Raw genomic sequence first — 13,948 nt, forward strand, 5'->3', positions numbered from 1 at the left:
ATTGAATCTTCTATGTCACTTTCCTCTTGGATTGAAGATAAGGCTTTAAGAGCAATTCCCTTCTTCTTCTTATCATTTTCTTCATGTTGATTTAGTCTATGCAACTCTATCTCATGTTCCTGTAATTTTCCAAATAGTGTAGCAAGAGACATAATAGACAAATCTCTAGATTCTATGATGGCTGTCACTTTTGGTTGTCACTCTCTACTTAGACATCTTAACACTTTATTTATGAGATCTTCGTTTGGAAAAATTCTTCCTAATGATGCAAGATGATTAACTATATGTGTGAATCTTTTCTGCATGTCTTGTATACTTTCATTTGTCTTCATCCTAAATAATTTATACTCATGAGTTAAAGTATTTATCCTAGATCGTTTGACATCAGTTGTTCCCTCATTTGTAACTTGTAAAGTGTTCCACATATCCTTAGCACTCTTACAATTTGAAACCCTAAAATATTCATCCATTCCTAGGGAAGAAGTAATAATGTTTTTAGCCTTTAAATTGTACTGCACTAATCTTCTTTCATCTTCAGACCACTCTTCTCTAGGTTTCTCTATTGTTGTATTTCCAGCCACCATGGTGGGTATATAAGGTCCAATTTCTATGGCTTCCCAAATGTTTAAGTCTATTGCCTCAATGAAAATTTGCATTCGGGTTTTCCAGTACTGGTAACCCTCTCCATTAAAAATAGGAGGCCTATTTATTGAATTTCCTTCTGGGAATAAGAAGTTTGCTGAGGCCGTTATTCTTGAAGCTTCTAAACTTTATACAAGAATGAAGCTTTGATACCACTTGTTGGACAAGTGACCTCAGATATCTTAAGAAGGGGGGGTTGAATTAAGATATCACAATCTTTTCTTAATAAAAAAAATTCTATTTTGATTTTATCCCAAAAACCCAAGATTCCTTTTAAAAATGAACTCCTAAATAATAATTCAAATTAATGTTACTGAAAAGAAACAATAAGCAATAAACAATAAAGGAGTTTAAGGGAAAAGAAAGTGCAAACTCAGATTTATACTGGTTCGGCCACACCCTTGTGCCTATGTCCAGTCCCCAAGCAACCCGCTTGAGAGTTCTACTATCTTGCAAAATCCTTTTACAAGTTCTGAACCACACAAGGACAACCCTTCCTTTGTGTTCAGATTTCTTTACAACAAGAGACCCTCGGTCTCTTAATCCCTTTTGAGAAATAGAATGAAGAGAAGAACAAATCTCTCTTGAAAAAGATAGATTGAACAATTGAGCACTCAAATAATTCCTTATTGAATTGCAAGTGTATTGGCCAAGGAATTCTTAAGAGGATAAGATGATTGTTCTTTTTGAGAGAATAAGACTTTTTGTTCTGAAAAACTCTAAGCAAATTCGTATTCTAAGTCACATATAAATAGACCTTTTGATGTCCATGTAAAAACCTTTTGAACAGTTGTGACCCTTGGAAATAATTTTCTGAAAATCTCCTCTGGTAATCGATTACAAGACTTGTGTAATCGATTGCAGGCTTTAAAATTTGAATAAAAAATGTTTAGTAACTGCTGGTAATCAATTACCATCCATGTGTAATCGATTACACAATGTAAAATTTGAATTCAAATTTCTAATAGCTGTTATAAATCATTTTGGCCCCTGGTAATCGATTACATCCTCTAATAATCGATTACCAGAGAGTAAATCTCTTGAAAAAGACATTTTTGCTTAAATTTCTTGGCCAAACCTTTTGTTGTTTCAATTTGGAATTCCCTTCCTAAAACACTAGAGATCTTCTTGATGTTGTATCTTGTATTCTTGGATTTTTGTCTTGAATTAAACTTGAGAAAGCATTTTCATAAGGCATCAAAACATCATGATCATATGGCATCATCAAAACATCAAAGGCAAAGTCTTTGCTTCTACACTACTTGACTCCAATAAGATAACCTTTGTTTCCTCCCAAAAATTAGAGATGTATCTAAGTTCCTCCTTATTAGTACTCCTATTTTGTTCAACTCTTAGTTCTTCCATAAGCATTTAGAATTATGAATATGATGGTTAAAAGCTTGGCATACATGGAATCAATAGAAGACAAATCAAGAAGAGAAACTAAAAGAATATAAAGATAAATCGATTAAGACATAACAAACCAAAAAGAGTTGAAGAAGACTATCATCCACTCTCTCTATAAACTGTAAGCTAACCAAGATCATAATGAATAATCCTAAGTAGAGCACTCTATTTAAAAATTATGGGCTAAAGAAAAGACAAGGATTTGGGCCTAATTTACATTCTAAATCACAAAAGATGTTGTCTTAAGTCTGGTGCAAGTCATGACCATGATCAGGAATTTCATGGCCAAAACATTTTGCTACTAGAGTGCAAAACTACAGGTTGAAATGGGTCACGACCATAGTTATAAGACCCAAATTGATCCAACCAGATCGACCCATTGGCCCAAGACTCGATAGTCCCACCAGTCTAAGCCAAATGTTAAAACAGTTGTGCATACAACACGGTGCGACTTGGTAAGACTTAACCGATTTTTATCAAAACTGGTGACTCACAGGTTAAGTTTAAACCAGTTTTTCACACTTTCTTGCATTTGTTCTACACTTCTCCATACTTGTTGGGCGCGTCACTCCATATTTCATGCTTCCTCATACCTGAAACATCACTCCATGACTCATGCTTTCACCCTTACCCGTGCAACATGCCTCTTTCTCTTCTCCACGTTACTTTTTGAATTTTGAAATCAAAACCACAACACAACATTCATTTAAAAGCATTGAAATTTAAAAATAACTCACCAAATGCACATCCAAGGGTTCAAACTCTAGACCTTTATATGAATGAAAGCATTTTGCACATAATAAATTATCGGTGGATTACCGGTCTGAGTCTGATAACATTGATCACAACCATAATTCGATCTAAATATCATGACCATGATTGATACAGCTAATACTGGGGGTCTGCAAGAAGCAAGGGCTACAAGGCCCAAAAGGAAGAGTGTACCACCAGCTTACTTGAAGGACTATGTGCAAAATGGCTAGCATGAGCAAAATGTGCTAATAAGATAGTAGGTTGTTAAAAAGAATAATATTGTTATCATTTTGTTAGGATATTTGCTATTTGTTTTTATCCTTTTCGTTAGTGTTGTCGGGAGCTTGTTCCCAAGCACTTAGCTCTATATATGTAGGAATGATCTTTCCTTTGGAAGGCCAAAAAATAAAATCTGAAATTTCCCCTTCTTTCTTACCTTCTGGAGAGTTGTCTTGGTCCTCGAATTCCAAGGCTTAACATTGGTGCTTTCATTGATCAATGGCTGAAGCCACTCACTCCAAGTCCACGATGGATTGTATCAAAGATGCCATTGCGAAACTCACATCTTCCTATCTTTCCATGTCAACCAAAATTGACGACCTCATTCACCATATGACCCAGTTAGAAACCACCCAACATAGCCAACACTCACTAGCTTCATCTGCCACCAACCCTTCTACTTTTACGCCTTCGGAATCTTCACATCGTCTGAAGCTCGAGGTTCCATGTTTCGACGGCTCCAATCCAACTGGGTGGATATTCAAGATTACTCAGTTCTTTGAATATCATGCCACCTCAGACCATGAATGACTCACTATTGCCTCTTTTTACATGGACGGACCAGCCTTAGCCTGGTTCCAGTGGATGCACTGCAATGCTCAGTTGACTTCCTGGTCTGCCTTTCTCCACGCCCTCGAAACTCAGTTTGCTTCTTCAACTTATGAGGATCCTATAAGGCTGCTTTTTAAGCTCACTCAACGTGCTTATGTTAATGAGTACTTATCTGAGTTTGAATACCTCGCAAATCGGATTCTCAGACTTTCGGTGCCATTTCTGCTTAGCTGCTCCATCTTTGGACTCAGCCTGGAGATTCGCTGCGAGGTATAAGCCTTGCAACCTTTATCGTTGATTCAGGCAATCTCTCTAGCCTGCTTATAGGAGGAAAAATTCCTTGATGCTCGACGTTCTGGCCACTACAAACCCCCTCTGCCCACTACTGGTCCACTAGGCCCTCAACCACCCCTACCCATCTCTTCCGCATCTCTACTCTCCATACCCTCTAAACCACCGTCTCCGTCCATCCCCTTCAAACATCTTTCTCCTGATGAGCTTTCTCTGCGGCGAGAAAAAGGGTTATGTTTCAATTGTGATGAAAAATTCACACGTGGCCATAAGTGTGCTTCTAGCTTGTTCTTGTTGGTAGCAGATGAGGATGGTGCTTCTCTGGAACCTTCTCTCACGGTCCTGAACCCAGATCCACCCAAACCAATTGACGAACTGCCCCTAGCCCAAATCATCCTGCACGTATTATCTGGCCATATTGCCCCTGAGACCCTATGAGTGATGGGCCTAATTTCCAATAAGGGAGTGCGCATCTTAATAGATGGGGGTAGCACTCATAATTTCCTTCAACACCGTTTGTTTCTAGCTTTGGGCTTTTCCACAACAAATACAACCCCGTTGCGTGTAACAGTCAGAAATGGTGATGAACTCGAATGTCACCAACTCTATAACAATGTAGTGGTGCAGATGCAGGGTCATTCCTTCCCTGTTGATTTTCATGTTCTTTCCTTGTGCAGTGTTGATGTGGTCCTGGGAGTACAGTGGCTAAAATATTTAGGCCCTATTCTCACTGATTATAATACATTAACCACGAAATTTATCTAGGCGAGATGATTGAGTTGAAAGGTGACCAAGAGACTGGTCTTGAGTTGATTTCTCCGCCACAACTTCGCTGCATGATCCAATTGGAGACAACCAATGCCTTCTTTCACATTCGCTTAGAGCCCCCTTCTAACCAAACTTTGCCTACCCCACACCACATGACCTCCATCAACACATTAACTCACAAATATTCTTCTCTGTTTCAGCCACTTACCACTTTACCTCCGTCTCGTCCAACCAACCACACTATCACCCTTCTACGTGACTCATCTTCGGTTAATGTGCAATCGTACTACTACCCCTATTACCAGAAATAAGAAATCAAATCTCAGGTTGCATCTATGTTGAAACATGGCCTCATTCAACCTAGCACCAGCCTCTTTCCTTCTTCGGTGTTACTAGTGAAGAAGCGTGATGGTTCTTAACAGTTTTGCATAGACTATCGCGCATTCAACACCATCACGGTCAAAGACCAATTTTCGATTCCTACTATGGATGAGTTGCTTGATGAATTGGGGGGTGCCAAATGGTTTTCAAAGTTGGACCTTATGCAGGGATATCACCAGATTCTAATGAACGAAGCCAACATTAGCAAGACTGCTTTTCGTACCCACCATGGGTGATCGCGCATTCAACATTAGCAAGACTACTACGAGTTTCGAGTGATGCCATTTGGGTTGTGCAACGCACCGTCTTCCTATCAAGCTACCATGAATCAACCTTTTCAGCCTTATTTGCGTAAATACATCATTGTGTTTTTCGATGATATCTTAATTTATAGTAAAACTTTCTCTAATCATCTAGTGCATTTCAAAAGTGTTTTTCAGGTCCTCTTGCATGGCTAATTCTCTCTCAAACTGCCTAAGTGTTGTTTTGCCTAGAATCAGATTGAATACCTTGGACATCTAGTGTCGGAGAAGGGAGTTGAACTGGTGCCAGAAAAAGTGCAGGCTATTCAACAATGACCGCAACCTCAAACAACTCAAGCACTACAAGGATTTCTTGGCCTAGCAGGATTTTATCAAAGGTTCATCAATGGGTATGCCACCTTAATAGCTCAAATGACAAAGCTACTGACTCGCAACCAATTCGTGTGGTCACCTGAAGCTGCCCGTGCCTTTCAATCACTCAGAGATGCCATAAGCAATCACCTTGTTTTGGTCTTACCCAACTTTAACATCCTTTTGTTGTTGAGACAGACGCCTCAGGTTCTAAAATGGGGGCGGTGTTATCTCAAGGTGGTCACCCCATAGCTTTTTTTAGCAAGCAGTTTTGTCCTAAATTAATGTGTTCTTTCACCTATGTCCGTGAACTCGCCGCCATCACAGCAACTGTCAAAAAGTGGTGCCAATACTTGTTGGGCCACCACTTTGTAATCTTAACAGACCACCGCAGTCTCAAGGAACTTATGGCACTGGTGATTCAAACCCTGAACAACATCTGTATTTGGTGTGCTTGTTAGGCTATGATTACTCGATTCAGTACAGAACATGCAAATCTAATATGGTAGCCGATGCTCTATCCCGATCGTCTGACACCCTGCCTGGTTCTCTATTTTTGCTATCTATGACGAACTTCTTATTTCTAACAGAACTCAAGCAAAAGTTGTCTTCCAATGGTGACTTCGTCAAACTTCGTTATACAATTCAAGCTAGCCCAGTAGCTTATCCTGATTATTTCTTGACTCAAGATTTCATCATGTATAAAGGTCTTATTTGGTTACCGCCTGGAGTCTCTTTCATTGCGGCCTTACTAACCAAATTTCATCATTCCCCGATAGGAGGCCATATGGGAGTCCATAAAACTTTGGCTCGTTTAGAAGATAACTTCACCTAGAGCACCATTCGCGAGGATACTCGCAAGTTTATTGATAGTTGTCTAGATTGTCAACATACCAAGTATGAAACTCAAAAACTTTCGGGGTTGCTTTGTCCTCTGCCCATACCTGCTCAACCATGGGAGGATTTATCTATGGATATCATAGTGGGTCTTCCTACTTATCGAGGTCACACAAACATCCTCGTTGTGGTGGACAAGTTCTCGAAGGGACTTCATTTTGGTATGCTTCCTACACACCATACTGCACACTCAGTTGCCCTCTTTTTTATGGAGATAGTTGGCAAACTTTATGGCATGCCCAAAAGTATTATTTCTTATCGAGACCCATTGTTTATCAGCAAATTCTGGCAAGAATTATTTTCTTTGAGTGGCACCAAACTCAAAATGATTTTTGCATATCATTCGCAATCAGAGGGCCAAACTGAAGTTGCTAATCGTATTATTGAGCAATACTTACGAGCCTTTGTCCATAAAAGACCATCATCATGGGGGTGCTTCCTGTTATAGGCAGAGTGGTCCTACAACACGTCCTCTCATTCAGCTACTGGAATGTCTCCATTCGAAATTACCTTTGGCAGGAAGCCACCTAATTTTCCTCAATATATAGTAGGTACCTCAAAGATTGAGGTTGTCAATGAAATGTTGGGTCAAAGGGAAGTTGTGTTTGCCTTGTTGCGAAGTAAGTTGTTGAAATCCCAGGCTCATATGAAGCACATTGCAGACACTCATCGAAGAGAACATCAATTTAACATTGGTGATTGGGTGATGGTGAAACTTCGACCTCATCGTCAGGTATCGGCCACTGGATCATCATATTCAAAATTAGCTAAACGTTATTATAGGCCATTCCAAGTTAAAGATCGAATGGGAAATGTTGCTTACAAATTGAAACTGCCAGAACAATCTCGCATACATCCTATGTTCCATTGTTCAATTCTTAAACCATATTTTCAACCAACTCCAACTTCTTCAGAACTTGTGGAATTGCCTCCTTTGGCAATAGACAATCAACCTATAGTCACACCTTTAACATTCCTCGCAACAAAATGGATTCCTTCACCTTTTGGCCCAAAGTAGATGGTACTAGTCCAATGGCTCGGGTTACTTTTAATATAATAAATAATAAATTAAAGTGAAATTATAAAAATTAATGTATATGGCATATTACATGTTTTAGAAGATAAAAAATGTAAAAAAAAGATAAATAAGAGCAATTTGTTTGTAAAACTCACATACTTGTCTTATATATATATTTGAAATTTATATCAAATAAACCTATAGTTAGGTAAGTCTGTCCTATTACGTGAAAGTTCTGAAAAATAAACTGAGAAGTACAATCCCACAAAAAAAAAACCCTACATACAAAGAGCATGGGAAGAGGTAATTCATGTGGTTAATAAGAAAGAAACAATGTATATCTATTCTTGAGTTTCCAAGGTATAATAAAAAAACAAGAAAAGGCCTACACCATTAGCTGGGAGTTACATTCAAGACATAAGTTCTTCCATCCTCCATGAAAGGTAATTTCAAAATAAATTCCATAGCATCAATAAGCTCTTCTTGAAAGGAGAAATTCAAACTCGTATTTTTAGCAAAACATCCACGAAAACAACAAAAAGAGTCCCAAAATATAACCCTGCAACTAGAGTTACCAAGTGAACTCTAGCAGACCTTCGTATACAAAAGGCTCTTTTCTAGCTAGGATGGCCTTTTGTGGAGAAAAAATTGAGCACCTAGAATCCACTAATGGAAATTGAACCTTTGATAAAGAAACACCCATAGTAATAGGACTCTAAATGTGCTATTTAGTGTTATAAAATCTTTGCTAGTTTCTAGAGTGCCAATTACCCTACCAAACCTGAAGACAAGCAAACAATATAACATCTTTCATTTGAGAACTCCAACTACTTGCACAAATAGATAGAACAAATTTGAAAGATGAGAGATCAAGAATAAACTAAATAATACAGCCAAGCCAACTCCAAATAGAACAAGCATAACTACAAGAAAGGAACTGATGATCAATAGCATCTTTAGTTGAAAATTGGATTTGGTTTGTTTTCCTTTGAAGAAAGCATCACACACTTTATCTTTCTCATGTTCAAAAAGCTTGGATAAAGTTTTCATGTTAAGGTGACCTATATACCTTTAGGTGCAATAACCATTTATCACCCTCAAAGGCTGCTAGACTAGACCAACTAGGTAGTAGGCAAATCCTATATAGATTTCTCTCTCTTATCCTTGAGAATAGGATTTTTTTCCAATAGATGTTTCTTTGATCAGACAAGCATTAGGTTCAAACGTAACTTCACATCCATTGTCATATAACTGGCTAATGCTTAAAAGATTATGTTTTAACCTTGCACATAGTAAACATTATCAATCTGAGCAGAGTTAGGTTTACCAATTTTACTAATTCTCTTAATGAGGGCCTTTTTATTTTCTCTAAAAGCGATAAACCCTTCAACCTCCTTTTTCTCAAGGTTGAGGAATTTGCTTTTTCCTCTAGACATGTTCCTGAAGCATCTGTTTTCCATGTACCACAACTCTCTCTTGTTGTTCTGGAGGACACATTCCTACATGTTAGATACCCATAGCTTTTGGGATCCTTTCATGTTAGTTATCTTTCTAAAGGAAATCTTCTTTTTTTCTGTAACATTCTGAGGTGTGTTATCCCTATTTGCTATAGTTGGAACATTTTCTTTCAATCTTCTAGTTTTAACAAGCTTTTGAAAAAAAATCTCTTTTGGTTCTTATTAGAGCATAAACTAGTTCTATAAAAAAAATCTTTTATGAACTCCAATCGTTTTATCAATATTTTTTGTTCCTTCTACAAAGTTGGCCAAATCCTTTGACAACTTCTCAACCTTTTCTTTTAAAACTTTGTTTTCATTTTCAAGTTGAGTTTGACCAAAAGAAATAACTTTTTTTTGTAGTTTCTCTTCTCTATTTTAGTTGTTTAGAGAGCTTAAAATAAGATTCTCTTGCATGTAGTAGTTTTTCTTATACAAATTCTCATTATTTAAGCTTCTTATTTTCTTTCTAAGCATTAGAAATTTGTTCCTTCAAAAGAACACATTTATGAGCTAAAGTATGAGAGTCATTAAACAGGTTATATCAAAATCTTGTTCTAACTCTTTAGAATTTGAAAATTCTAATGTGCTTTAAGAGTCAAATATATGCTCATTGTCTAAATCTACCATGAGACATATGCTGGCAGCTTGTTCCTACTATTTCTTAGACAACGATGAATCTATTTCATCCCACGTGACCATCATTGTTATTCTTTTGTGATCTCCCTTCTTAGAGTCTTTCTTAAGAAGAGGAATTTTATTTTGTAGTGCCCAGAGTTATTGCATTCGAAGCATATGACTTGATCCTTTGAGCTTTCTCCTTGCTGAAATTCCTTCTTAGAAGAAAATTTCATGATCATTTTCTCTTTCTGAGAAGCCTTTGTACCTTCTTTGTCCAAAATTCCAATTCTTCTTATTCATCATAAAAAACTCATCATCACTAGAAACACTGTATGTCTTCTTCTATTACCCACTGAAACATCCAAATAGATTACCCTTTCAGAATCTGAGGGCTTCCCACAGAAATCTGACACCACTATATTATGAGGTATCAAATCTTCTATACTTCTACCAAACCTCTGTAACATAGATCTTGGTAAGATGTTGAAAGCAGCCCTTCCACCATAGTTGTCAAGTGAAATGGCTTCATATGACACCTCATGTCATCAGTAAGAGGATTAAAAACTGCAACATTCCGATGAGGAGTAAAATAGGAAACATAAGTAACCCAAATGGCCTTCGAGCTTAGTGAAGGATCATCGAAATAATTTTCCCTAGCATAATTGTTCAGTATGTTCCTATTTTGATAGTCTTCAGCATACTCTATGAGTGATATCGAAATTAATCCACATATGGCTTCCAATGAATCTTAGAAACCATACTCAAAGGAATCAGTTATCATTTCCTTATCTTCTTGTTCCTTGTTTGATATTCTCCTTTCGAAACCACATGGTCAACCTTCGGTTATTCTGTCAAAAACTAAAGGTCTAACACCACTCTTTTGTTGCATCGCCAATATTGCATCCCTCTTCATTCTTCGATGTCTCCTCCACTGGATTTTTGACATGTTCCTATTCATCCATGGAGAATTATGGTAGTTCCTCATCTTTGAATTGCAAAATTATTAACTTCAAATTCTTTAAAACATGAATTGGATCCTTCATTCTCCGATCAAAACCACTTGTTTGGCAAAACATTTGCATGAGGAAGATAAGACTTCCTCAGAGAGAAACTATAAGGACTCTGAACTTGACTTATAGTCATATGTATGTTATGTTTCTCCTTTCCTTTACCATTTACTTCCTAAATCTTTTGAAAATTCTTTTGATCTCCAAAGCCTCAAAGGCCTTAGCATCTGACTTGTTTAATGCAGCACTGCAGCGAGGACACAACATTGATTCCTTGTAGGTGGGAAAATTGATTCCTCTTCCGTTTTGAATTCTTCCAAGGGTTGATTGACCTCCTCTTTAGATAAAAGAGTACCTACCCTTGGTGTTACTATCGAAGCTCCCATCATCATGATCTGTATGGGTTCGATACAATTAGCCTATATGTGGAATGGATCAGAATCCACCTTCATTGGTTTCTCTTCGAATTTCAATCTTCTTACGTCAATTTCTTTCTAGACCATATCTCTTAAATGTAAACAACTATTAGTCCAATGTCCAAAAACATTATGGAATTTGCAATATCTTTTTCCTTTCCTTTGTTCAGAAGAAGAAACTTTATGATCATCACTAAGAGTAATTTGTTTATCTTTTGATGATACATCAAATATTTTATTTGCCTTAGTAACATTGAAACTATATTTTGAATTATGAAATTTATGTTTTTCCTCCAATTTTAACATTGGAATAGGTATAAGGAGTTTCAAGCAGTAATTCTACCACACATATTTCGTCTTCTTCATGATTAACATCTAAATCTTGATAATTTATAGAATTATCATTATCTTTATATTCTTCCATATATATTATTTTTCCCTTAAACTTTTATCAAATATTTTGTTCATTTCTTTCTTGTATTTTATTTTCGATTCTTCTTACTGTATCTGCTAGTTGTTCCATATCTCTAACTTGTTGATTTACCAACTTCTTTCAAATTGAAAAATCTAAACCTACAACAACATTCTAACTAATTCATATTCAGAAAATTGAGTATAACATCAAGACTTCATTTTTCAAAATCTATTTAAAAAATCAATTGTTTCACTATTGAAATGTTTAGCAGTTTTCAAATCTATGAGACTAACCTTAGTATCTCCTCTAAAGAAATGTTCATGGAACACCTTTTCAAGTTGTGTCCAAGTATATATTGAATTTGGTAGTAATGTGATGAACCAAGTAAAAGCATTTTTTGTTAGAGAACTAGGAAAATATTTCAATTTAAGAAATTTGTAAATGGCTAAATCACCATATTCTATTTGAAAATCGGCTACATGTTCTACATGAGACTCTTCTAATACCCCCATAAATTTCAAAAATTTAGGCACCTTATAACCCATTGGCAACTCAAATTGTAAAATATAGTTAGGGAAGGCAGAAACAAAATAAGGTAGTTGTGCATTTCCTGTTTCAAAGTCATGTCTATTCAAGGCTTGTTCAATCATATGATTAATGTAAGGATTTTGAATTGCTACAAGGCCTAAATCTCTCTATTGGGGCCATTTTGTCATTGAAGTGTCTGATTTTGCTGCATATTAACCATAACTTCATCTGCATTCTAATTTCTATTCACCAAAACATTGTTTGGTTGTTGTCTATCATTCACTAACTGTGTTGTGACATTAACTTCATTTTCAGAATTATTATTATTAATAATAGGTCCTTCTTGCACGGGTATTTCCTTAATTATATGTCTATTGTTAGGTTGGTTTCTAGGAATGGCCAAAGCATCTCCTATTCGAGTTAGGATGCCATTTATCTATTGATAACTTTCATGGGTAGTTCTCAACAAAGGATTTAAAATTGAGGCCATGTGATTTGTCAAAGTATTAACTATCTCATGATTATTATGGTTTATTTGTTGTCTAAAGACTACTAATGTTTTGTTAAAAACACCTGTGGAAACCATGTTGCTATCTCCTATTATCCTATCTTTGATTGAAACTCTCATATTCTTAACTGGTCAACATCATAAGAATGGCTTTTGCCCTCAAGTTCTAGAAGCCTATTAGTTTCTCTACTAACTACAATAGGTGGTATTGTATTTTGACTTTGAGGCAGGGGTAGACTCAATTGTGGCATGTTCATTTCGTTAGACAATGGTGACATACCCCATGGTCTTGTAGAAGAAAATGGTGGGGGTGTTTGTAGTTGACACTATTATTTTGTGGCAAAGAAGTTTTGATGACAGTTGTTTAGACTTGCGGACACATCACATCTTCTCTTATATTTATGGGGTTGTTGTTTGCATGACTAACACCTATAACCATTTCATTACTTACCCCGAAAGGTAAATTTGTTTGATTTTGTTCATTGTTGTCACTGTTATTAGTAGAAGTGTTTGCAGCATTATTACTAGTATTGTTATTGTTATGGTTTCTTTTACTATTTATTATCATTCTACCACTTCTTAACAACATCCAATTCTCATTATGACTTGTTCTTAAGATCGAGTTTTTTTGGCAAAGTAGTCATACTGGATGTGCCAATTTGTTAATCATGAAAATTGCACCTACTCCTCCAAAGGAATATATTTTCATAATAATTGAGTAATTTTCACTAAATGATTGCATTAACAAATAAATATTTAAAGATGAGACATAAAATTTATTCTCAATTGTAAGTTTTTTTTAATCAAACAAGCAAGTTCATGGTTTTCAACTTATCAAAAAAATTGTCTAATACTTAATTCATATAACAATAGTAATTTCGTTAAAGATAATTATAGTAATATCGTATAACGGTTCGTAAGACAATTTGTAAGTAGATTTTATGATAGTTTTTTGGATTAAAAAGTCAAATTCTATAATGATTATACTTTAATAGTAATTTCACTAGTAACCAAAAGTAGAGATTGGAAAAGTAAAGGTTTTGAGAAGAAATCGAGATTGGAAAAAGTAAAGGGTTTAGAAAGATGTAGTAAAATAAAGAGACATGAATTCATAAAAGGTTGGAATTGAATATATATACGCTGACCTTATTTGCCTATAGCTAGTTTAGATGTGAGGCGTTGTCGGTGTTTGAGAAGTTAAGTGATAATGATTCAATCCACAAAAAATTGGCAGTCAAAGGTCTTATTTATAAACGTCTAATACTAACAGTCAAATTCTACAATTTTCGGCACATGTACATCAATATTTCTAAACACATAGATCTAATGCTATTTCACTTCTTTGTATAACTTCT

The sequence above is a fragment of the Glycine soja genome, chromosome 16 (genome assembly GCF_004193775.1).
Source record: "Glycine soja cultivar W05 chromosome 16, ASM419377v2, whole genome shotgun sequence".
NCBI classification, from domain to species: Eukaryota; Viridiplantae; Streptophyta; class Magnoliopsida; order Fabales; family Fabaceae; genus Glycine; species Glycine soja.